The following is a 25,341-nucleotide window of genomic DNA, read 5'->3' as shown; positions in this document are numbered from 1 at the left end:
CCCTGTTACATGGCACAGAGAACTACATTCACTATCCTATGATAAACCATAATGGAAAAGAATATTTTTAAAAAAGAATGTATTAATATATATATGTGTGTGTAACTGAATCACTTTGCTGTACAGCAGTAATTAACACAACATTGTAAATCAACTATACTTTAATTAAAAAAATTTTTTTTAAATTGTGGGTCATATATTGACCAAATACTGACAAATTGGCCTGCAAAAAAATTGTAAAATAATTTACATTCCCTCTGTGTATGGACATGTTTCATTCCTCCACCCTCACCAGTACTTTTCTCCTGATCTTAAAAAGCGGCGTTAATCAAAAGATTATCCTAGAGACCTTTCTGTCTGTCTTCTAATGAGCTTCGTAGGCAGGGGGAAAAGATAAGAAAACAAGTTAGTCCCTTTGAGGAATCCCTTCTGTTCCCTCTCCCTAAATTAATTGTCCAGCATCACCCCTTATCCTGTGAAGCTCTCTTCTCACTTCCTGCCCTTTTTCTCTGTGCTACTTCCTGCCTGCATTGTATGATAGGACTGGAAGCCACCAATGTTTTAGCCAATATATTTTACATGTTGATTAACCGCCACTTTTCCCCTTCGGAATTAGGCAATGCCTGGCTCAGAGGAGATGGCTGATCAAGCATTGCTTTTGCTATAAAAACAAGGCAGCTTTTAGAGATAAGCTGGTTTTTCCAGATGAATTTGTTGGCAAGGGCATAATCCCTTCTGTGAGTTAAAGCTGTGCAGAGGGCTCTGCACATCTTTCTGTTATAGTCAAACCCTCTCCTCTATGGCATGTGGTCAGGGGAGGGGGCCTTGAGCTCTGGACCCTACAGCTGCTTCTGCCCCAGAATCGGTGGGTAATAAGACCTCTTTTGTTTGTTTGGAATGCCTATATGATTACATATTGTTTGTGGATCTGTTCTGTGAAGCCTTTTATCATGCTACGTAACCTGTGTTACAAGAAGCATTCTCTTTGTAGGTCTTGAGCTTAGTGCAGCAACAGTAAGGGATATAGCACATGTTAAATTACAGACCTCATTCAGGTACTGTTTTTATTTCAGTTGTATTTGTTTATAGCATACACATGTATTAGAATTTAATGCCTGATTCAAGCCTTAAAGAAAATAATATTGTGTAGCTTAAACTCATAGACAAATGGATTAAAAGTCACTAGTTCTTAAAATGTAATTTCTTTTTATAATCTTTTTAAACTCAGCAACTTAAATAAAACATCCTGAGGGCAACATGTGTTAGCGAGGGGGGTCTGGGGGTGGCGTGGGGAGGGAATGTGTTTGGTGAAATTGTCCAGGAGCAAAGCACCGCTCACTTGAAGCCCAGAAATTTGTCATCCAAATATGTGCAGATTGCTGGTGCTATAAATAGTTTGAACTCAAGTAAACAGCTTCTTCCCCCTTGGAAGCTTGGCCATTGTTCAGATGCCAGAGCAGCCCGGGGAGCAGCCTCTCACACCACATGCTTGCACCCTACTCTTAGGTTGCTGTCAGCGACCCCGGTCCGCAGGGCTTCAGATGACTGTGGGCCACATCCTCAGGCCCTTCGGTTCCCCACCTTTGGCTCCCACCCCGACCCAGCCCATCCAACAGCTTTACAGACCTGCCTCTGCTCTAGAGGAGCCCAGACCTAAGATCCCTGGCAGCTCTAAAAAGCCATGGGGCCACCTGGCCATTGACTGAAGTCGATTTAGGAGACACAGACATTCTCTTTTTTTTTTTTTTTTGTGGTACGCGGGCCTCTCACTGTTGTGGCCTCTCCCGTTGCGGAGCACAGGCTCCGGACGCGCAGGCTCAGCGGCCATGGCTCACGGGCCCAGCCGCTCCGCAGCATGTGGGATCCTCCCGGACCGGGCATGAAACCATGTCCCCTGCATCGGCAAGCGGACTCTCAACCACTGAGCCACCAGGGAAGCCCCAGACATTCTCTTTTTAGAGCAGAAGCACACACGACTCATTCCTTTCTTTTGGAGCCAAGAAGAGCAGCATGGTGATCGGAAAAGCCATGCTAGCAGCTGCCCTGTGCCAGCAGCTGCCCTGCCGTATGCCAGGCAGGCAGGCCACTGACATTTCAAAAGCCCCGTTGAGGACTTGAGCAAAATGCTGACATTACAGAAACTGAGGACATTCCACAGTTTATTACTATATTTCCCTTGGAAAAAATAAGTCTCTTTCTCTGAAAATTCCTGCTTCAGCTGCATTCATCATGTCAAATGCCCGTGTGGAGGCTATGAAGATCTTGACATTTAGCTATTGAGAGGACAGAGGACAGGGATGGTAGCAAGTAAAGGATTAGGATCAGGAAACCTGGATTCTTGGGCAAGTTACCCAACTTTTCCTACCTTTAGTTTCTTCATCTGTCAAGTGAGGATAATCCTGTTTCGTAGAGTTGAAGAGGAAATGGATGTAACAGTACTTTCTGGATTGTACCGAACAGTAGACTGTAAAGGAGAGGTGGGAAAGTGGAAAGGGTCTCCCAAGCCTGGCCTTCTGTACTCTGTGGCCTCAAGCCGATGAGCCAATGCCTCTCAGCCTTAGTCTTTTTATCTGTAAAATGGAAATGTCAATACCCGCCTTGCAGGAGTGTTGTGAAGATTAGAAATAACATATGTAAAGCTCTGGCAGATGGTAGATAATATATAAATGGCAATAATAATTATTGTTACATTTCATGTGGAGATATTCACTCTGGGCGGTTTAGGATTCTTCACCTGGAGAAACAGCTTCATTTTGTAGATGTCAGGATGACCAAAAGGCCCTGCTAAAGGCTCATGGCAATAACTGATAAAAACAGATAACATTTTAAAAAATCAAAGTAATCATGAAATCATTAAAAAAAAAAAACAAAAAAACAAAACTACGAGTCCAGAAAGGCATCAATCTGCTGCTTACCCCCTTACCTGAGGCAACCATTTAATTTTTCTGCTTTTAGCTCTTCTGTTGGTTACCTCCATTTCTCTAAGTAATATTACCTCTATTACTTTTTTAAAATTAAACTTGTTTTTGTCATAACGGCACATGCACATAGGTTTGCTTTGTTCTTTTAAGGTCAAATATGATAAACGGACGCTAGAAAACAGCTGTCCCCTGCCTCTACCCCTTTTTTCCCTTCCCTCCTGTCCTGCTCCCAAGAGCATACACTTTTTTTTTTTTTTTTGCGGTATGCGGGCCTCTCACTGTTGTGGCCTCTCCCGTTGCGGAGCACAGGCTCCGGATGCGCAGGCTCAGCGGCCATGGCTCACGGGCCCATCTGCCCCGCGGCACGTGGGATCCTCCCGGACCGGGGCACGAACCCGTATCCCCTGCATCGGCAGGCGGACTCTCAACCCCTGCACCACCAGGGAGGCTCGAGCATACACTTTTGATCCTGTTAGTTTTTTGTTCTAGTGTTTCTCTCTCCATATATCTAAGTAATATGCTTGTGCAGCTGTCTCTGTCTTTAAAAAAATTTTTATTATGGAAAATTTCAAACATACAGTACTAGAGAGAAAAGTATAACAGATCGTCATGTACCACCCATTACCCAGCTTCAAGAATCGTGACCAAACTTGTTTCATCTGTGCTTGTGGCCATTTTCGCCCTGCTCATAGATAATTTGGGGATAAATTCTAGACCACATTTCATCAATAATTACTTCAGCATGTATCTCTAAGAGAGTAACTCCTTTTTTTAAAAAAACATAACTACACTCCCATTATTACACAGTAAAATAATTAATAATCCCTTATTACTAGCAAAGGTCTCCAATTAACTCAAAATATTTATTTTTCAAATGAGATCCAAACAAGGACCACACAGAACCGTACCGCTCTTTCTTTATTCATCAGTTTTAGACACTGCCTGTTGACCTCCTAGGATGGCACACGAGGCCTTAGCCTTGTTATAAACACCACAGCCCCGCTCACTCTTTTCTCCCTTACCCTTTTCTCCCAGCACCACAGTTTTTTGGTTAAATTCGTATTCACTGTTTTTCAGTGTTACGGCACTGTAAATATTATTTACCGCTGAGCCAGTAACGTTCTAATTATTTTTCCTTTCTGACGGTTTTCCTGGACTTAACAATAGCTTCTGCTTTAACATGTTTAGTTTTCCTTGTTCCGTCGTGCTGAATCTTTCCCATAGACTTTCAGTACAGTTTTTGGCAGGCTTGTTAGAGTCCCATCCTATTTTCCTGGAGCTTCCACCCTCTTGCTTGAATCAGACTGATGCCCCCTAGGCTCTCTGAGTTAGCCAGGTCCCAAAGCTACCTGCTTCTTCTCCCCCTCCCCTTCCTCCCCACCCCTCCCCTCCCCCTCCTCCCTCCCCTCCCCCTCCTCCCCACCCCTCCTCCCCTCCCCCTCCCCCTCCCCCTCCCCTCCCCCTCCTCCCCACCCCTCCTCCCCTCCCCCCCTCCCCTCCCCCTCCTCCCCACCCCTCCTCCCCTCCCCCTCCCCCTCCTCCCCTCCCCCTCCCCCTCCTCCCCCCCTCCTCCCTGCCCCCTCCCCTTCCTCCCCACCCCTCCCCTCCCCCTCCTCCCTCCCCTCCCCCTCCTCCCCACCCCTCCTCCCCTCCCCTCCCCCTCCCCCTCCCCTCCCCTCCTCCTCCTCCCCTCCCCCTCCCCCTCCCTCCCCTCCCCCTCCCCCTCCTCCCCTCCCCCCTCCTCCCCGCCCCTCCTCCCCGCCCCCTCCCCCTCCTCCCCTCCCCCTCCCCTCCTCCCTCCCCTCCCCCTCCTCCCTCCCCTCCTCCCCTCCCCTCCTCCCCCTCCCCCTCCTCCCCCTCCTCCCCCTGTGCCTTTCACTTCTGTTATTAGATCCTTGCTTTTCAAAATCTTACTTTTTGGGACTTCCCTGGTGGCGCAGTGGTTAAGAATCTGCCTGCCAATGCAGGGGGCATGGGTTCGAGCTCTGGTCCAGGAAGATCCCGCATGCCACGGAGCAACTAAGCCCGTGCGCCACAACTACTGAGCCTGCTCTCTAGAGCCCGCAAGCCACAACTCCTGAAGCCCATGTGCCACAACTACTGAAGCCCATGCACCTAGAGCCCGTGCTCTGCAACAAGAGAAGCCATTGCAATGAGAAGCCCATGCACCGCAATGAAGAGTAGCCCCCGCTCACCACAGCTAGAGAAAGCCCACAGGCAGCACCGAAGATCCAATGCAGCCAAAAATAAATTAATAATAAAAATAAGTTAATTACAAAAATAAATTTTTTTTAAATCTTACTTTTTAGTTTAAACCCTTGTTTAGGTAATCTCCAGAAGTTTACTGAGAAAACAGTACATGAATGATAAATTGTTCTAAGTCCTTGCAGTTCTGAAAATGTCTTTATATTGCCTTTCTGAGTATAAATTCTAGGTCCCAAATCATTTTCTTTTAGAACTTTTCCCTTGGAAAGCATTGCTCCTTTTCTTCTGGCACTCAGCATTGCTGGCAAGAGGTCTGATACAAGTCTGATTTTTTTTTTTCTTGGAAATTACTGGAATTTTATTTGCCTCAGGCTTATGACTTGCAACCAAAGACATTGTGCAAAGAAAGCAAAGATTAAGTACACTTTAGGGAGAAGGAGACAATACACATTGGTAACACAGGAGATCAGGTTGACAAAACAAGCCATCCATTACACTATATAGACTGATTCTTTTCTCTTGAAATAATCTGTCTCTCTAGAAACTTGTAGCATTTTTTCCTTATGAATTCTGAAAGGTCAGGACACTATGTCTGGGTATGGTCTTTTCTCATACTCTGTGCATTTTAAGCTTTGCAGTTCGAAGATGCAGTCTTCCTTCGGCTCTGGGAAATTTTCCTCTTGATTTCTTAGATAACTTCCTGTTGTACTTTCTTTTCCTTTCTATTCTGTTCTTTTTATGGAATTCCTATTTAGTCTGACATTGAACTTCCTGGATTGTTGTTCTAGATCAAGATACTTTTGTATCCTGTGAATATTTTTTCCCTATATTTTGAAAGATTTCCTTTTCATATTTTCCAGCCCTTCTCCTGAATTGTTCATTTCAGTATTCATATTGTTAATTTCTAAGAGCCCAGTTTTGTCAGCTTATTTTATGCTTCAGGGACATAGTATCTCCAGAATCTCTCTGAAGGTGTAAGAATTTTTCTGTAAAGCTTTTCATTTGCCTGAATCTTTTTTCCCATGATGGAGTCTATTTTCTCTTTATTTCAGTCTCTGTCATGCTGTTGGTTTTCCCCAGATGCCCTATGATAGTTTTTTCTTTTTGCCATTTGTAATCAATAATAAAAGCCTCCTTTTAGGAGCGAGGCCTGGGGTTTGCCTGGGGTTCTGCAGAGCTTCCTGGCCCTCTGTGTGCTGCGAGTGTGTTGTGGGCAGCTGACTGGCACAGGACTTCCAGTGGGTCCCCTAATTTTCAGCCCTCTTCCAAATCCTCTTGATGTTTGCCATCCCCAGGCCCAGAGCCTCCCTGGGCTTCCACATTTCCAGTGGTGCTTTCCTGCCCCTATGCTCTAGACTTCATCTTCTCTCTGTCATCATGCTTCTATGAACTGTTTCTGTCTTTTAGAAATTATTTGGAATGAAATCTTTTGTTCTCTAATGATCCTACCCAACAAGAGGGAAATCCCAATTTGAAGTTTAGAAGACATGATACTTTTTTTTAAAGCATAAAACAGTTGCTTTAACCCAAGCCTGGACTATCTGGGGTATGTGTGTGTGTTTAGAAAATATTTGTTGAATTTCCTATTCTGTATCAGTGAACGAGGGAGACATGTTGTCGACGTTGTGGAGCCTACAGGACATATAACGTACTTACAATAACATATGTTAAGGGTTATGAGAGGCGAGATGGAGGGTGCCGTGGGACCCATACACCTGGGGGAGCTCACTTGGCTCAGAGGGAAGGCCTCCAGAAGGCAGTGACGTTTCATCTGGGATCTGATGGCTGAGGAGGAGTTAACCAAAACAAGAGGGTGGGGCCAATCAGATGTGTGTTTCAAGTGCAGGGTCAGAGAGAGCCTCAAACCAACAGAAGGGCTTCCTACTGTTGGAGCACCAGGCTGTGCAGCCGCAGGAAATCCCCTGCCTTCTGGGGCCTGGCATTCCCCATCTCAAAAATGAGGAGACCACATGCTCTTTTCAGCTGTAAAAATCAACAAGTTTAAGATTGTTTAAAATTAACTCAAGCATGGAGATCCATCTCTCCCATAACTGCCCCAATCTGAAACCTATCTCTTGCTCGTGGGAAGCAGGTATTAAGAAGGCTGAAAAAGGCAGGGGAGGGGCAGTGTGGTACCCTGCAAACCTCCCCATTTTCAAGGTGCATTCTCACAGAGACCAGGCTTCCCTTTCCCTGCCAGCTCTGCAGCCAGCACACAGCATCAGCAGCAGCCGGGGGGACCAGGAGGTGGAGCCTCAGAACATCAAACCCTGTAGACAAGGCAGCCAGATGTGCTCCAAAACCAAAAAAATGTATCAAACATTTGTCGTCTTTTGTGGGGTTGACTCCCCCCCACCCCCAAATGACTTAAGTTTCTGAATTCAAACATTGTTTTGAGTGTAGGTGCGGTTCTTTCTGGGTCCATACCCCAGGAGGTTAACAGGCTGTTTCTGATGGTAGAATGATGGATGACCTTCCTCCCTTTTTTTCTGCTCTTTTCTATTTTCCTATTTTTTACAATAAGCAAGTATGATTCTAATTGGAAAGAAAACAAAATCTACTTTGATTTATTAAGTCTCAGTCCATATGTTTCTCAATTAGTTTCGTCTGGAAAAAATGGGGACCTTCCAGCTGTGTGGCATGAGGAATAAGTGCATTTGAAATGGCATGACAGCCGAAACTCGACTTTGGTGGGGTGAGAAGTTAACTGTATTTTACAGCAGTTGTTTGGACTAGAGGGTGGGTATTGGTGGCCAGAATTTATTCATTCACATACTGCTTTCAACAGATAGCCATCAGTTACCAGCTGAACAAGTTACTCAGGTGATCTGTGTCTGGAATTTCCTCTTGTGTCAAGTGGAAAAAATAAATATACCTACCTCATAGGATCCTTGTCAAGATTAAATGAGGTAATTTATATAGAGCAGTTAGAACATTATCTGGCATGTGATAAACATTCAGTACAAGTTTTTGTTCCTTTTGGATTTCCTTATTTTAATAAATGTCTCATAATATGTACAGAATGCTCATAAATTAGACACGGAGCTTTTGCTTAAGAAGCTCAAATTCTAGAAGCAGAATAAGATCCGTCCAGAAATAAATATGCCTCAAAGGAGAAAAGGTACGTTTCTTAAGAGAAACAGATAAAGTACTAAGGAAATTCAGAGGGAGAGACCCCCTCCGGACTGGGAATTAGGGGGTGGGAATTAAAGGCAGCTTTGGGGCAAAGGGGCTGTCTGAGCCCTTCAGACCAGCCCTGCTCGCTGAAGCTGCCAGAGTTTCCATTATCCTCAAATGGAGCCAATCTTGCTGGCTGTGAAGATCTGCCAAGTTTCCTGCAGGGAAACATTTAAAAGGCAGTAGAGTAAGGGACTTAAGGGGACAGGCCTGGCCCCAGGCAGCCTGGCTTGGAGCACAGACTCCGTCACTTACTCCAGGGACCCTCTGAGAAGGCCAGTCAGCCTCTGCACACATCGGTTTTCACAACTGTAGGATGAGACCATGAATAACACTTGCTGTAGCTGCTTCGGGTAAGGATGCCATCCGGTGGGGTTTACAGCACAGAGCGTGGCCCCAGTCCATAGAGTGTATCATCTGCCGTGGTCAGTAGTGGAGAAAGTGAGTGTGCGGTGGTGTCACAGTTCTCTCTTCGTGGCTTCTGTCACAGATGGACAGTTGTTCAGTCTGCAGGGCAAGTGTTACAAAATACATGTTGTCGAGGAAAACGCTATCTTTGTTTTTATGAATGGGCTCCTTACTAGTATTTTTGTTCAAGTAACAGAACGTGCTTCAGAGCACTGACGGTGATGTCAGTAGGCTGACCTGTCAGGAAACGGGCTTCATGTCCTCACGCCCACTCAGACTTCTGGAATAAAGGCCCAGCCAAGCAATGCCTCACCTCCGGGCCCCCCACGCTGAGCGTCACTGCGAGCACACAAGAACACGCCTGACGGCGCTCTGAGGCTTCGTTCCCTACTCATCCTGACGTTCTAGAGAAACACGGGGCCCTTCTCTGGCTTCCCGACATTCTTGACCTTATTCATTGTCACGTCATCCTCCGGGCAGAGGGTGGTGACGATGAGTCAGAATTAGAAAATAATGCCTTTTCTCTAGGATGTGCCAGCTGATTTTTACAAGTATTTTTGAACTCGTAGTCTGTGCCAGGCACTTAAGCCACACAAGAACCTTGAAGAGTGAATGCGGTAGTTACTCTCATTTTACATTGGGAAACCAAGGCACAAAGAAGTTAACTTGCCCAAGGTCCTACACAGGTAGAAGGTCCAGGGGCAGGCCTCTTCAGGCCGTTGACTGCTGCTCTCCGCGGGTGACCAGACTGGTGTTCTTTTTATTCCACTACAGTCTCCGACCAACTTGTGGGAAAGCCTTCAGGATGGCACACTCCCTCCTAATATGTAGCCTATTTGCTTGGACCTTTTCTGATTAACATCCGAGTTTTCTGAGAACTAGTTAAAATTCTTGTTAAGTTACAAACTACCACAACCTTCCTCCCACCTATAAATAGCTTCTTTCCCAATGGAGCTCTAGTCCCAAGTAGCTTTAAAGCAAATCAGATCTGCACCATTGGGGGGAGGGGCGATTGAAACCCAGACTTGTTTCAGGCCACACAGTATTTTGGTAGAAAAGCAGGTAAGCACCCCTCTCACCTAGTAGCCAGAAGTGTTTCCTATTAGCTAACAGATTGACTACCCTTCCCCATCTAAGGCCTGGTTGAACCCAGGAAAACTCTCCTTCCCACTCCTTCCCCACTGGTGTTAAGAAGTTTACCCTGTTTTTCGAAGTGGAGATGATCCCGTTTAGAACTAAGGGCCAGGCTCGGTGGAGTAACCATTTTGGGAAGTAGCACTGGCAGTTGTGGGCACGTGTGCTGGCCTCAGTAGGAGTTAAAAGACTCAGTTTCCAAGTCTGGCCTTTTCGTCTTGAGCTGTGTGACCTCGGGCATGCCACTTAACTTCTCTGTGTTTTGTTTTCCTATTCAGGAAAAGGAGATTAATAATGCAGTTCCCTGGGGACCTGATTCTCCTCAAATGAGAATCAAAGGAGATTAGGTACAACAGTAAGAGCCACCATCTATCATCACTCACGTGCCAGATACTTTCAGTTCCCTTACATGTGTTATTTCATTCTCACTGTCCTAAAATGGAGGCCCTGGTATCCCATTTTGTAATTTAAAAAGAAAGAAAAAGTTCAGAGGAGTTCAGTCACACAGGATTCAGATCTACATCCCTGGCTCCCAAATTGATGCTCATAATCACTATACATGTCACATTGCTTCCCACTATACACCAAAGCAGAGAGGCTTTGTCTTTCCTATCAAGTACTCCACAAATGCAAGAGATTAATTATTATCTCTAGTAACCACTGCTGTTCCATGTTAGTCCCTTAGGACAGTTAAATTCTCTTGCTGCTTTATCTTACCTAGTAGTTTATGCTGCCTCTTTCCATGTCCCCAGGACTTGTTCAGTGAATTCTTGGGGGGTTTCTCCCAGAGAAACAGTTCAGCTGTACCAGAAAGGGGGTTGAAGGAGGCTGAGTGGAGCCAGGCATCTTGAGCAGAGGCCTTGGACCCCTCCAGGGTTCCTCCCTCCCTCAAGCGTGTGGTCAGCCAGCTTGTAGTAAACTTCCTTATGTTGCATTTGTTGATAAGCTCGTCTCTCACTGAATTTTAGAAGTGGAAGACACCAAAGCCCTCATTTCACTGATGGGGAAGCTGAGGTCCAGAGAGAGAGATGACTTGCTTGAGGTCGTTCATTCAGTTAGGAGTGTGACCAGGACCAGAACCCAGTTCCCCAGGCAACAAACTAGTGCTCTTTCTGAGCCTTTGGAGTGGGCACGTGGCATCTCCCCCAGTGAAGGACAGACTCATGCACTCTGTCCAGCATGCACCTAGGACACTTTAGGGAGAAATTCGACAACTTGGAAAATAGAGAAGGAAGAAGGAGATGGGGGGAGGGACGGAGTTGGGGTGCAGCTCCCCACCCTAACTAGTGGCTTATACACCAAAGAAGTGAATTAGACCACAGCACGGCAAACTAGGTAAGCCCACGGTCAGCAGTGACTAAGAGGCAAAGGGATTTATGCCGGGAGCCCTGGCCCAGGGAGTGGATAGGAAGCCTTTTGTCACTAAGGCTGCAGTGTTGAAAATGGAAGGAAGGATGTTAGGCACATGTGCCGGCCCGGGATGCAGTTACAGCCCCCGCAGCTCATTGTCCAAAGGAAATGGATCTCTCCTGTGGACGGAGAGGTGGAAACTGAGCAAGGGAGCTGAGTGGTTGACATCATCAGGCTGAGCATTGGGTTACAACAAATGGGGACTTACTTGGCCCGAGACGTGGGAAACACCCACTAAAACCTTGAAGTGCATTTCATTTAGGAGACGCGGAGAGAGGGAGAGAGAGAGGGCACGAGAGATCCTGCCTGCACCCCTGGCCCGCTCTGCTAATCTTGCTTACCCTCGGAAGGGAGGCGTTCTGAAAGCTGGCTTCTTAAATTCGACCTTCCCTTCTGACTGAGGACCACTGGACTTTGAAGGAACTCTGTGCTCTTGTAAGTAGAACTTTCTTCTCTGTCGCCACCCCCAGGGAGAAGCAGACTGGGAGGTAGGGCTCTCTGGAGAGCTTGCTTTCCAGCCTGTTAGTCACAGTGTCTATTTTTTATATTATGATTTATTGCTCTGAAAATTATGGCTTTGTCTGAAACTGCCTAGGGCTAGAGTCTGAGCCTCAAGGCTCGCAGATGGGCTCCAGTCAAATGCTGTTTTACTTTGTTACCCAAAGAACTTTGACAGAGTACCTAGAACTTCGAAAGCAGCTCCTTGCCCCAAATATAGGTGAGGAAATAAATCCTCCCTTAGAAATTGGTGTTTGGAAAATCTTTATTAATTTGTTTTGCTGATTACCAAGGTGGTACAAAAAAATCTTAAACACTGTAGAGAGAAATATCTCTTCAAATGAAAATTCCCTATAATCTTCCCCTCTTAAATGTAACATCGGTATTTTAAATTTAAGATACAGATACAATTAGATTTCATGAAGTTACCTCAGCACTTGTGCCCTGATGTCTCAGTGGCTGCATAGGAAACTCCAAGATCGAAATCTTTAACTTTGGCTTTGTGATCTTTTTATTGCTTCCTTTAAAAAATGTGCTGTTTATTCCTAGAAAATAAACAGAACATGTAAGTCTTTGTGCATTTTATTTGTTGGGTTCTGTCTTCAGGATTTTTTTTTAATTAATTAATTAATTAATTTTTGGCTGTATTGGGTCTTCGTTTCTGTGCGAGGGCTTTCTCTAGTTGTGGCAAGCGGGGGCCACTCTTCATTGCGGTGCGCAGACCTCTCACTGTCGCGGCCTCTCCTGTCGCGGAGCACAGGCTCCAGACACGCGGGCTCAGTAGTTGTGGCTCACGGGCCCAGTTGCTCCGCGGCATGTGGGATCCTCCCAGGCCAGGGCTCGAACCCGTATCCCTTGCATTGGCAGGCAGATTCTCAACCACTGTGCCACCAGGGAAGCCCTGTCTTCAGGATTTTAAACCGAGGGAGCCACTCTGTGCAGAGAGGAAGGGAGGGGGTGGTACCAGTGGGTGCCCGGCTGAGGGTTCTCAGGTGGCTTGAGATACAAGGCTTGCAGGTACTGTGTGTGCTCCATCTAGCCTCCTAGCCGGTAAAAATCGTTTTAAAAAATCACAGTTAAAGAAGAAAGCCTTCAGCTTTAAAAAAAACAAGAGCCACCACATAATAGAAGGGCCACCCAAGGAAACCGTGGAAGCCTGGGCAAGTGTTTCACTCTCCGGGCCTCAGTTTCCTCGTTTGTACCTAAATGAGGGGTAAAACTAGATGATCGCTTTACAGTTGACCCTTGAACAACATGGCTTTAACCTGCGAGGGTCTACTGTTCTGCGGATGTTTTCCAATAAATACGTTCTACAGAACTACGTGATCTGTGGTTGGTTAAATCCATGGATGCAGACCCATGATCTTGGTGGCCGACCGTAAAGGTTATACTCGGATTTTCGATTGCACGGAGGATTGGTGCCCCTCACCCCTGTGTTGTTCAAGGGTCAACTCTCTTCCCAAGTTCAGTTTGAAGTGAACCACTGAAATCTCCTTCCCCTTTGAGGAGACCCCTTAGGGTCTTGAGGAGCAAAATGCCCTTAGTTTTCAGGATCCTGGAGTGGGTGAATACTGGTGCCTGTAGGAGAATTAAAAGAGGTCATAAAACAGGCAATATTAAGTTACTTCTGAGTTGAAAGTGTTGTCAGGTTTTGTGTTTCTGAAGGAGAAAATCTCAGTGTGGTGTGCGCGCACACTGGGGAGGGAGGAGAAAAAGGAATGAACCGTGCCGAGCACCTGCTAAGGGCCAGGCCCCGTGTTACGCTCATCCTTTCACATGACACCAGGTGGTCAGTATCCTCATTCCCTAACTCCACCAACAGGGTAAATCTCCACTGTACGTTCTCGTATTATTGCGAACTCCTTCCTAGTGTTCACCTGAGCTGTGCGAGCACCGAATCCTGACCACTAGGCCACCAGGGAGTGTCATACCTGAGCTATGCTCACATGGTTATTGGTGTGACGTCACTTCACTGCTTCCACTAGACCACATGCACCATCTCCTCTGTCACTATACCTCCTGGCCTAACAGAGGACTTGGCACATAGGTACAGAGAAGACACGTCATAGTCAATTTTAACTTAAAGCCCACTGTCCTTCTCCCTAGCTTGGCAAAAGAGAGGCAGAAGAGGAGAGGAAATCTCCTTTTTTGCCTCCCTCCCTCCCTCCTCCATCTCACCAAGACACAGCCTGCACTGCTTCAGGGAAAGGGTGCCAGAGCCAAAGTACAAAGAAAAGCAAAAGAAGTCAAATCTTGGACTCTTGAGTTTCTAAGTTTCCAGATCTTGGCAATTTAAGGGATTTTTTTTTCTCTTTAAGGCCATCAGAGACCCTAACCCTCAGGAAGATGCAGTATTTAAAACTATTTGTTTGGATTAAGATCGTGGTTAACTGGAGGGTCCGTGAAGCCCCTTAGCATGCATATCTGAGAGCTGAAGCATAACTTCCCCAGCAGCTAAGTCCTTTGAAAGTGGGCTGTTGATGCCAGGGCAGCACCCCTGGGCGTGGGCAGCAGGAGGGCCTGGGCCTCCGTCCCGGCCTCACCCAGGATCTTGAGCCCCCAGGATCTCAAGACTTTGGCTGATTAAACAAGTCGTCCCTTGGGCTTCCCTGGTGGCGCAGTGGTTGAGAGTCCGCCTGCCAGTGCAGGGGACACAGGTTCGTGCCCCGGTCCGGGAGGATCCCACATGCCGCGGAGCGGCTGGGCCCGTGAGCCATGGCCGCTGAGCCTGCGCGTCCGGAGCCTGTGCTCCGCAACGGGAGACACCACAGTAGTGAGAAAAAATAAAATAAAAATAAAGGCGTCCCTCTTCCTAAGGTGATGGTGAGGAGGTGATATTCTGGAAGGAAGGTGCCTGGTTTGGGTTTTTATTTATGTTTAAATTCGAATGCTTATCCAGTCTGTCGCGCTCTCTAGTTTCCTGCCTGGCCTTTGGCCCCTGTGGGCACTTGCATTTGTGGCCCCCGGGCTGGTTGGTGTCCCCAGTCCCTGTCACTCTAGACAGTCTAGGGTTCGAGGAGAAGTTGAGCCATCTCAGACAGATTACCCCCCTCACACAGCGTGCTTCTCTTCTGAAAAGTGGGAGGTCGCAGTTATACCTACCTCAGACAGGTGCCGTGAGGACAAAGCAGGATAAAGCTCGTAATGCACTTGGTTGGTCCAAAAATACATGCTCAGGATTAGCTGCGTTATGGTTTCCAGAAAGAGAAAGTTAGCTGACGTCACAGGCACCTGCCCCCTCAGTCACAGGGTGGCGTTTGCGTGAGGAGCCTGAAGTTATCTCTGAACTCCTCAGTCTCGACCGCCCATCCCCTCCTGGGCCCTGGAGCTGCTATGCTGGCTCTTTAATCCAAGCCTCAGCAGTGTTTCCCGTCACCCACTTAAGTGATGAGGCCAAAAGCTGAAGTGGGCGCTGTTCTCTTGAGACCCAAGGTCCCTGGCCCAGCCACTGAAGGAAAAAGCTGGTGGCAGGTGTTACTTTCTGAGTGTGACAAGCGGCTGAGCTCACCCAGTTCACTCTGCTGAGTGCTTTCACGAGGGGCCAGAATTGATTCCTAAGTGGAGACAGACGTGGAAAATCTAAGGTTCTTGAAAACAAGTCATTAATCACGACCCAAGGCTGAGCTCACTACCTCCTGGAAATCTCTCAGAAATGCCTCATGAAAACTGCCCCTTCAAAGAGTGGTTTCTTTGGAAGTTGCAGTCAGCTGCCGTGCTGAGCCATTCCGAATCACACATGAAAACACATCCGCTCTGACCGGAGGAGGCCAGCATTTCCTAACTTTAAAAGAAGTCTCTAATCTTCCAAGAAATTGCTGGTCTTCAACCTGGCTTTTCCGAACTGAATAATGGACCTTCAAGGCACTAAAGAAATGAAGTATTTGGTTGCTAATGCGTTCTTATTATGTCCCAGGGAGCTAGGTCAGTAATTATGTTTAGTACTTTATGGCTATGGTCTCTGACGTTCAGTAAACCTGCTGAGGGCTGATGGGTACTGGGCCCAAGGCTAGAGGAACAGGCTGATTAAGAGACAGCCTCTGGTCTGGTGCAGTTCTCAGGGCATCGCGAGGACAGGTGGGTAAGTGAATAATTACAGTGGATCAGCAGCAGGTGGACGGAGGTCATGATCTTGAGCTGGGTTGATTACCCCCACGCTCCCCTCCATTTCCTGATGCCCAGAGCTTTGCCAGCACTCGCGTGAGGGGAAAATGAGAGCCGCTCCTGCCGAAGCATTCACCCCCAGCACCTTCCTATCCCCCTCGGCTTCAGAGGAAAGAAAGGAGCTCATCACAAAATGCAGCAGCCCCACCTTAGAGGACCCGGAATCTGCTCTCCCATGTTCAGTAAGGAATTCTAGGGATGGGTGATTCTGTCGTCTAAAATCACCACTCAGTTTTCTGTTGGTTTGTTTTTATAACATTTATATTGTGGCTTTTTTTTTTTAGTTTACAAAATTGGAACATGTTCATGGAAGGAAAAGCGAGCCAGTACAGAAAAACATACTTAAATCATCACCCAGTGATTTCACTTCTCTGATTTTCAAATAAGGCATGGCGAGGTCAAAGGGCTTGACTGTTTTTTTTGTTTGTTTGTTTTTGGGTTTTGTTTTTGTTTTTTTTTGGCAGTACGCGGGCCTCTCACTGTTGTGGCCTCTCCCGTTGTGGAGCGCAGGCTCAGCGGCCATGGCTCACGGGCCCAGCCGCTCCATGGCATGTGGGATCTTCCCGGACCGGGGCACGAACCTGCGCCCCCTGCATCGGCAGGCGGACTCTCAACCGCTGCGCCACCAGGGAAGCCCCGGCATGACCGTTTTTAGATCTCTGATACACATTCCCGGTTTGCCACTGGAAAGTGTCAGCCTGTATAAGCTCCCATCAGCAGTCCATGCTTATGCCCGCATCCCCTCACCTGCACACTGGCTGCATCTGGAGTTTAGCTCGTTTTAATTTCTCCCTAGGCAGAGTCCCTGTTTGCGTATCTCAGAGGTGCTCATGTTCTGTGTTGTGGTCCCTGTGGGGGAAGAAACCACTATCTGCGCTTGGTTAGGGGCCCTGGCTTTCCTTTGTACTCTCCTGTACGTATGTGTGAATTCACCCATTGTAAAGAGCCCTTTGTGTTTTCGGTATTATGCGAGGTGCTATGGGCAATACCAAGGTAAGTAAGACTTATAAGTAGCTCACAGCCCGATAGGAAAAAAAGACTCGGTGACTCTTAACACGTGTGATTATGTGCCCCAAGAGAGGGACAGTGCTGGGGAAGGCCTGAGAGAGTAGTGATTAAGCCGAGACTTCGGTTCACTTCAGTAAATATTTTGTGTATTCAGCTAGTGTTTATTGAGCACCTCATATCTGCTAGGCACTGGGCAAGGTGGTAGGTGGACAGTGCTACATAGAACAGGCATGGTCCTTCCTCACATGAAGCTTACATGGGCTGATGGTGGTGTTATGAAATAAACAGCATGAGTGATGGATGCGGAGGAGAGTGTAGTTGGGGCAGGTTTGCCTGAAGAGGTGGTGTTTAAACCGAGATAAGGAGTCAGTTATGCCTAGGAGTTGGGGCAGAGGGTGCCGGGGGTGGGAAAGAATACTCCAGGTAGGGAGAGGTACACAGGTGAAAGGCCCAAGGCGGGGAAGCCTGTGGAATGTTGGGGAAAGTGAAAGGAGGCAGCATGGCTAAAGCCTAGAGGGGAAAGGAAGAGAAAAGAGGGTGAAGGTTAGGATCGGGGGAAGGTTAGGAAAATGACGGAGGGGCCTGGTGATGCAGGGGATTTTCCTTCCCTTATCCAGCAGCTGTATACCAGTATATGAGCAAAATTTCTCTCTGAGTTGGCATAGAATAGTCCACCTAGTCTGTAATTTTTTCGTAAGGGGCAGGAAAAATCTGTTACTCCCAAGGGCCAGTGTCTTTATTCATTGGCTTGCCTATAGTTCCCCTTTCTGATTTCAAATGTGAGCTCCCTACTGGACTTGGGTTTGGAGACCTGAGTTTGTACTGCTGCTCTGTTACCAACTTGCTGTGTGACCTTAAAAGATCCTTAGCTTCTCTGGGCCTCATTTTCATCTGTCAATGGGAATGATGCTCATCTGATCCCAGGGTCATTGTGAAGATCGAATAAGTATCTTAAACTGCTTTGTAAAATATGAAGTGCTGTAGACATATGAGCTATCATTATTATTTCAATGAAAGATTTCTTATCAGTGAAATAAAATAAGAGTTGAAAGTGAAGCCTGCCACCAGGAAAGGGCAGAGTGTACCTTCCAGGCAACCCCGAAATGGCAGATTCAGCACAGGTGGCTCTCCTTCAAGAGCTTGTTGTGAATGCTGTTCCTCTTTTCTCTTTCATTTCATCCACTGGGATAAAGCATTTCCTTCCTTTCTCCTTCCAACAGAATGGCTTACAAAATAGTCCATTTCACTTCTCTGGATTCCAGGACCCATTTGATATAGAAGCCAGAACATCTGCTTGGAGGCCAAGAGAGCCTTGTGAGCAGAGATGCTGCGGTTTACTGGGCTTTGGTTCCCAGCAAACATCGATGCCCGAGTGTATATTTAATTGGGTTTGGGGAGAAAGGCAATTACGGGCACAGAGCCATGAAAAACAGTCAACAGTGCAGAAGCAGCCCACACACCACCTAAGCAGGGCAGTTTCAAGCCAGAGCTTTAGGCTTTCTTTTGGATTTTTAAAGGGGAGCATTTTTATTTAAGTAAAAGAAAATTTTTTTTTCCCTTAAAAAGTGACATAAATTCTTAGGAAATAAAGTGCACTTTTTTTCCCTTTCATGAAGCTTTTTAAAAAATGTGTCTTCCGGCTATTAAAATGATAGGTTGGAAGACCTGTTCTATTTGACCAAAAGAGAAAGTGACAGTAAGTGCAGTTAACTATCCCATGTAGATAAATGGGTAGCGTGCGACACAGTTTACCAGCATTCTTTCTCTGCTCTCATTAGTTTGTTGTTGTTTTTGTTTTCTTTATTAGTTTTCCCTAAAGTGATGCATATGCTTGTTGTAGCTAGACAATTTGAAGATGTATAAAGAAAAAGTTTGTAATCTCTCCCCTCTCCCTGCTCCCCATTTCCATCCCTCTGAGATAACCCCTGTAATCAATTTGGTGTATATCTTTCCATACCTTTCTCCAGGCTCCTACGTGAATGGATACTTTGTGTATGTATGTGGTTACTGTGTTTTGTCACAAGTGCGATTGTACTTTATTATTTTGAAGTTTATTTTTCCCACTAAATAATACATCATGGGTAGGTACAGATTTGATTCACTCTTAAATAACTTCAGGGCTGTAGATCTAGAGGTACCACAGTATATTCAACCATTTCTCCTTTGGCAGATACTCGAGTTATTACCATTTTTTTTACGAAAACTATTGCGTTAAATATCTATATGTACATATCTTTCTTCACTGGTCCTTTTGTTTTTATAGATTATATTTTCAAAAATAGTATTGCTGGGTTAAAGGGTATACGTACTTGACTTTTTTTTTTTAACATCTTTATTGGAGTATAATTGCTTTACAATGGTGTGTTAGTTTCTGCTTTATAACAAAGTGAATCAGTTACACATATACGTATGTTCCTATATCTCCTCCCTCTTGCGTCTCCCTCCCTCCCACCCTCCCTATCCCACCCATCCAGGTGGTCACAAAGCACCGAGCTGATCTCCCTGTGCGCTGATCTCCCTGTGCGTACTTGACATTTTAATAGATAAAACTGTCCTACTTTACAAAGAGTTCTTATAATTTACATTCTCTCCAGCAATATGTGAGTACTTCCATTTCCCTAAGTCTTTACCAGTATTAGATATTCTCTCTTCTTTTCTCCATCTCTCTCTCCCTCCTTCCATCTCTATTGTTTTATTTCTGACCAAGCTGATGGGAAAATGGTGTTTTATTTTTGTATATTCTTTACTACTAGTGAAACTCAACATTGTTTCACGTTAATTGACCATTTCATTTTCCTCTTCTGTGAATTTCCTTTGCGCATTTTTCTTATGAATTATTTGCCTTTTTCTCAACAAGTAGTAGGAGCTCTTTGTGTTTATGTATTAAGGATTCCATACGTGTTACAAATATTTTTCCTAATCTATTATATGTTTATTAATTTGTTTCTGTATTTTTCTTCATAGTGTCTGGATTTCTTGCCTTGTTTAGGAATAATTTCCCCACCTCAAAGTTACATAAATATTTTCCTAAATGTTTTTCTAATACTTTCATGGTTTTAATTAATTTAGTCCTGAATGTTTAATCCCTTTGGAATTTATGTTTATACATAAGCAAGAGGTAGTGATCAAGATTTTTTCTAGATGGCCAGCACCATTTATTAAATTAGCCACCTTTTCTATTTTGTGTTGAAACCCATCTTTGTCATAAATAATTTCCTTTATTGTATCTGTTTCTGAACTTGCTATTCTAGTCCACAGCTTATTTGTCTATTCTTATGTTAATACTGTATCTTTTTATTATAATGTCTTTATAGTAAGTTTTTCTTGTAAGACAGATCCCCTATTTTTTAATATAATTATCTTTACTATTTCTTGGCTAATTTTCTTGAATACTTATTATTCCATATGAACTCTAAAGTAATTTTTTTTATTCACCCATCCAAAACTATTGGTATTCTTATTGGAATTTAATTAAAATTATGTAGTCACTTGAGAAGGATGGCATTTTTGGATAATTAGGCTTTTCTACCCAGGAGCATGCTAACTGGTTTGCAACTTATGCGTTCTATTTCTATATTTTGTTGCTTTTACCTTTAGAATTTCTATATGCATCATGGATGTATTATCTAAAATTAAACAGTATTTCTGTGTTTGCCCTGAATAATCAAAAACCTTACAACATTTAACTCTGATTTCTCTTCCATCTTCAATGTTATTATTGTCAAACATGTAATATTGTCAATATTATCAAATACGTTTTTACCTCCTCATTTAGCTTTGTTTCACTCAATCAGTACTTCTTTAAATTTACCAATATACTTACTATTTTGCTCGCTGTTGATTCTAAAATCTCACTTATTTTCTGTGTTCAATTTCTCTTCTGTTGGAGAATGTTTTTGGAGTTTGTCAGTGGTAAACTTGCTCAGTCAGTTTTTGTCTGAAAATGTCTTTTGCCCCCACTCTTTTTTTTTGGCTGTGTTGGTTGGGTCTTCGTTGCTGTGCGCGGGCTTTCTCTAGTTGCGCCGAGCAGGGGCTCCTCTTCGTTGAGTTGTGCGGGCTTCTCACTGCAGTGGCTTCTCTTGTTGCGGAGCACGGGCTCTAGGCGCGCGGGCTTCAGTAGTTGTGGCTTGCGGGCTCTAGAGCGCAGGCTCAGTAGTTGTGGCGCATGGGCTTAGTTGCTCCGTGGCATGTGGGGTCTTCCTGGACCAGGGCTCAAACCTGTGTCCCCTGCACTGGCAGGAGGATTCTTGACCACTGCACCACCAGGAAAGCCCTGCCCCCACTCTTGATATTTTAGAATTTTAGATAGCATGTATAATGATTATATGGAAGTTATGGAAGTTATGCCTCTGTAAAAGTTTTCAACTAAAACAGAAATAGTTAATGTAAAAAGTGAAAGTCTTTCATTCCTTTTTCTGAGTCCCAAAGAGAGCCGCTGTTCATAGTTTGCTGTTTGCCTTTTTCTATGTAGATACAAAAATTTTGTATATACACAAATGGTGTACATTTTTCTAAGCATAAACAATCATGGTCTTTTTTTTTTTTAAAGCAATAATATATACAATTTTACACTACTTTTTTACCAACAGAGCATATACATTTTCCCATGTCAGTACGACAAAATCTCCCTCATTCTTTGTAACAGCTGTGTAATTTCTCATCATATTGATACACCATAATTTAACTCTTTTCCTATTAACAGACATTTCAGTTGTTTCCTCTCTATTTTTTTTTTTTACTTTTACACAATATGTTTTACTGAACATTCTTTTACTTATGTGAGCGTATTTATAGTATAAATTCCTAGATATCTGACTGATCCAAAGGATGTGTGCAGTTAATATGTTAATAGATGTTGTTAACTTGTATTCCTAAAAGACCGTTGCAGTTTACAACCCTAGAGTATGTCTAGCTCTAATTTTTGTTTTTCTTCTGGTTCCTTAGAATTTCCATATTGATTAGTCAACAGTGGAAAATCTGAAGAGATGCGAGCTGGAAAAAGAAACTAAACCAGGTGGGTAGTCACATTGTTCATACCACTACTGTAGCATCACGAATGTTTACCGAAATACCTTTACTTCCGTTTGAAGAGGGAAAAGAAATAGATTCCAAGTGAAAGTAGAGAGGAATGTGGGCCCCATGAAGAAGAGGCAGGATGGCCCTTTTCAGAAGTTACATAGCATCACTCTGCAATTTCAGTCATGATTCCATGTACATAGTTTCTCTATAGCAAAAGAAAGACAATTTACTTCTGGTGGCTTAAAAGAGAATGGGTTTCTTCAGCCATCTACTTAAGCAGATGGAGTCATTCACAGGAGTTATTAGCAAACCTAGGCATGATGCCAGCTTTCCTGTCCACCAATCGTTTGTTATAAAGGTATTTTCATAAAGACTAGGGCACATTTTGGGAATTTTAATACTGTGATACAGGAGCAAAAGCAGGCAAAACCCAGCCCAAAGAAACAAGTACAGCCCAGTGATCTGATGGGGAGAGATGGTGCAGGTCCGTTCCAGTTGTAAGAAAAATGCAGTTCATACAACATAGAATGGCCTGCCTGGAAGTATGGCCACCTTGGGTTAGTGTTCATATTTTTATGGTATCCAAACATTTTCTAACAGCTTCTGACCCGTGGTGCACCCACCTCCCTTGTCCACAACTCGCCTACCCCTTTCCAGCTCCATCCTCTTGCATTAGGGCAGAATCTCCAGCCTTTAATACTCTGTCCAAGTCCTAGTAGTCCTGGGAATTTGGGGGGTTTCCAGCTCCTTTGAATTCCCTCTCATGGCCTGCCTGGCCTGGCCTGGCCTGGCCTGGCCTGGCCTGCCTCTAGCACCTCTCCTAAGATTCCTCTTCTCTGTTGGCAGAGCAAGAATCTTATCTGGAAGGCAGCTGCCCTGGGTCTGGAACTCCCCAGCTGCTTATCAGCAAGGCTTTTGGGCCTTGCCCTACAGTAGCTTCCTGAGCCACCAGGTTTGTGTCCTGTTCTGACTCAGTGCCACTGGGAATCCCCTGGATGCATGTATTTGCAGTGATTAGGATGCGGCAGTCAGCTCCCAGGACTGTTTATCTGGCCAAGATCAGAGGACCTTCTATTCCAATTGCTGTGGGAGCACTGGGTCCCAGCCACTGAACCTTGAGGGTGCTGGGGTTATATGAAGTTTAGAGCCTGGGTTTTTAAACAGGCTTCTGGGGTTCAAGATTTCCCTGTAAACATGGGTACAGTTTTGTATGCATACACACACACATACTTTTCTAGGCAAAACGTCTGTAGCTTTCCTCAGATTCTCAAGTGTGTCTGTGACCTCTGAATTGGAAGAATCATTGGTCTTGAGAGAGCCTCAAGTGGTGTGGGGCACTGCGTCCCCTTGGGCAGCAGCCTTCCACGTGCCAGGATATCTTGGGCGACCTCACCAAGCCTCTAGGTTTTTCTGTTTAGGGGTGAACTGGGACAAATTAGCTAATATCACTGAAGCTCAGAGCCATCTGATAGGATGTCCCAAAGTCCAGACATGGAATTGTACCCCCAGCCCCTGTTTCATCTCACTGAGCACACTGTGTGGGTTTTCTGGTTTCTGAGTCTGCAGCTCGGAAGGGCTGCTCCGGCAGCTACACTGACGGCAGTGGGAATAGTGTTGATAGCTAAATTTCAGTCTGGCTTACCACTGCCAAGAACAGTGTCAGATACTTTGTACACCTAATCTTATTTGATCCTCACAACTTTCCACGGAGGTTGGCACTGTTATTTTACATATGGAGAAACTGAGGCACAGAGAGACCTTGTAACTCACCAGAGACCACACAGCCAATAAGTCAGTAAGTAATACATGACCCAAGCACATGAGCTTAACCACCAAGCTTTATGGTGAAAGTAAAGGGCATTTTTAGAAAAATAAACCAGAAAAAATATGGGGCTGTTTAGTGTAGGGCCGACTGCCCAGTATCTTATAATAATACTAAGAACATTGCCATGTTATACCAGATATGAAAAACTATGCACACAGCACTGATCTTAAATCATTAAGAAAAGGTTAGTGGGTAATATACTAATGCATTAGTGCAATACCTGAGAAGAATTTCTCTCCATTGTAATTCAGATAAGCATTTTTGTTTGTTTGTTTTTTACAGCTTTATTGAGATATAATCCACATACCACACAATTCACCCATTTAAAGTCTACAATTCATTGGCCTTCAGTATATTCACAGAGTTGTGAATCTATCACCATAATCAGTTCTAGAACATTTTCATTCCCCCCAAAAGAAACCCCACACCCTTAACTCGTCACCCTCCCAAGCCCCCAACCCTCCCCAGTCCTAGGCAACCACTAATCTGCTTTCTGTCTCCACATAAGGTTTTGATACTTAAAAGAGTAACAGTGTGGGAATCTTGGTGATCTGGTGTGAGTCATCCCCTGAGGAATCATTAGACAAATGAAATTTGAGTCTAATGTATTTTATAAATGGCTTTATTAGCTAAGAAGCTACAAGCATGCCTTTGATATGCCCAAATTTAGGGTTGACATAGGCAAGAGACAAGTTTGTTTCTGAGTAATTTCCACTTGTCAACGTCACCTGTCAAACCGGCTCTCGTCAGCGAGTGGCTGTAAAACAATGATGGTTTCGTGGGGCCGCATTTCTCCATTGGTGGCAGAACCAGCGGTGGTTCAGCATGGGATCTTTTTTCTGTCATTGGAATCCCTGGCTTGCTTCTGTGTCTGCCTGGCTCTAGCTGTCAAAGCGAAGGGCACTCATGTAGTCTCCCGTCACTCTGAAGTTCAGGACAGGACCCCCTCAGGCACTCAGAGGATGTACAACCACATGCTCTCTTGAACTCTTGTCACTTTAGCAGATCCACTGTGTATCTCTCCTGACTCATTCATTCATTCGTTCTTTTTGAAAACATTTATTAGGCGCTCTGCACCTGGCACTGTGGTGGGTGCTCAGTCAGTCACTCTGACAGCTCCTTCTCCCTTTTAGTGCAGTGCGTGGCCTTATTTGGCCCAGGTGGGCAGAACCACTGGCACTGAGACAAGCCAGAGGGGCGGGGAGTTTGGTAACAGAACAGTTCTCTGATGGGGATGAGACAGATGCAGTATCGTCCACATCGAGACAGAGCCGTCCCCAGAATGCACCCATCCCGAAGAATGCGAGGAGTCGGGGATGAGGAAACCCAGGTTCAAGGCCTGACTTGGTCACTAACTGCTTGGAGGCCCTCGGGTGATCCACGCAACTTCTCTGAGCCACGGGCTGTCCACTAGGAGGGTTAGATAATGCAGTGCCTCCCAAAGTACCTTCAGTGCCAGTGCTGGGAAGAGTCTGTTCTTAGTAAGTGTTGAATGAATGACTGAAGGACTGAAGGAACATTCTGTGATTCTCAGAGCTGGAGCAGAACCCCAGCAGGACAGGCGACCAGGTGGAG

At 45.2% G+C, this 25,341-nt stretch overlaps 1 protein-coding gene across 3 annotated transcripts in view; it reads left to right on the top strand.

Moving 5' to 3' along the window:
• The window catches only part of PKIG (cAMP-dependent protein kinase inhibitor gamma), a 111,059-nt gene that overhangs the window by 61,778 nt on the left and 23,940 nt on the right, over positions 1-25,341 (top strand). The window contains exons 2-3 of one of the 3 annotated variants that reach the window (XM_082600623.1): positions 11,518-11,690; positions 21,867-21,936. The gene's annotated coding sequence lies outside the window, so the exon portion shown is untranslated. Of the gene's footprint in view, positions 1-11,517; positions 11,691-21,866; positions 21,937-22,825; positions 22,894-25,341 lie in introns of those variants that run through there. The other 2 variants (XM_082600624.1, XM_082600625.1) reach the window with 2 other exon arrangements.

This window comes from Mesoplodon mirus (genome assembly GCF_964341445.2).
Source record: "Mesoplodon mirus genome assembly, chromosome: 15".
Taxonomy (NCBI): Eukaryota; Metazoa; Chordata; class Mammalia; order Artiodactyla; family Ziphiidae; genus Mesoplodon; species Mesoplodon mirus.
Note: the sequence above shows the minus strand (reverse complement) of the source record. Positions and strands in the feature narration are given on the sequence as shown.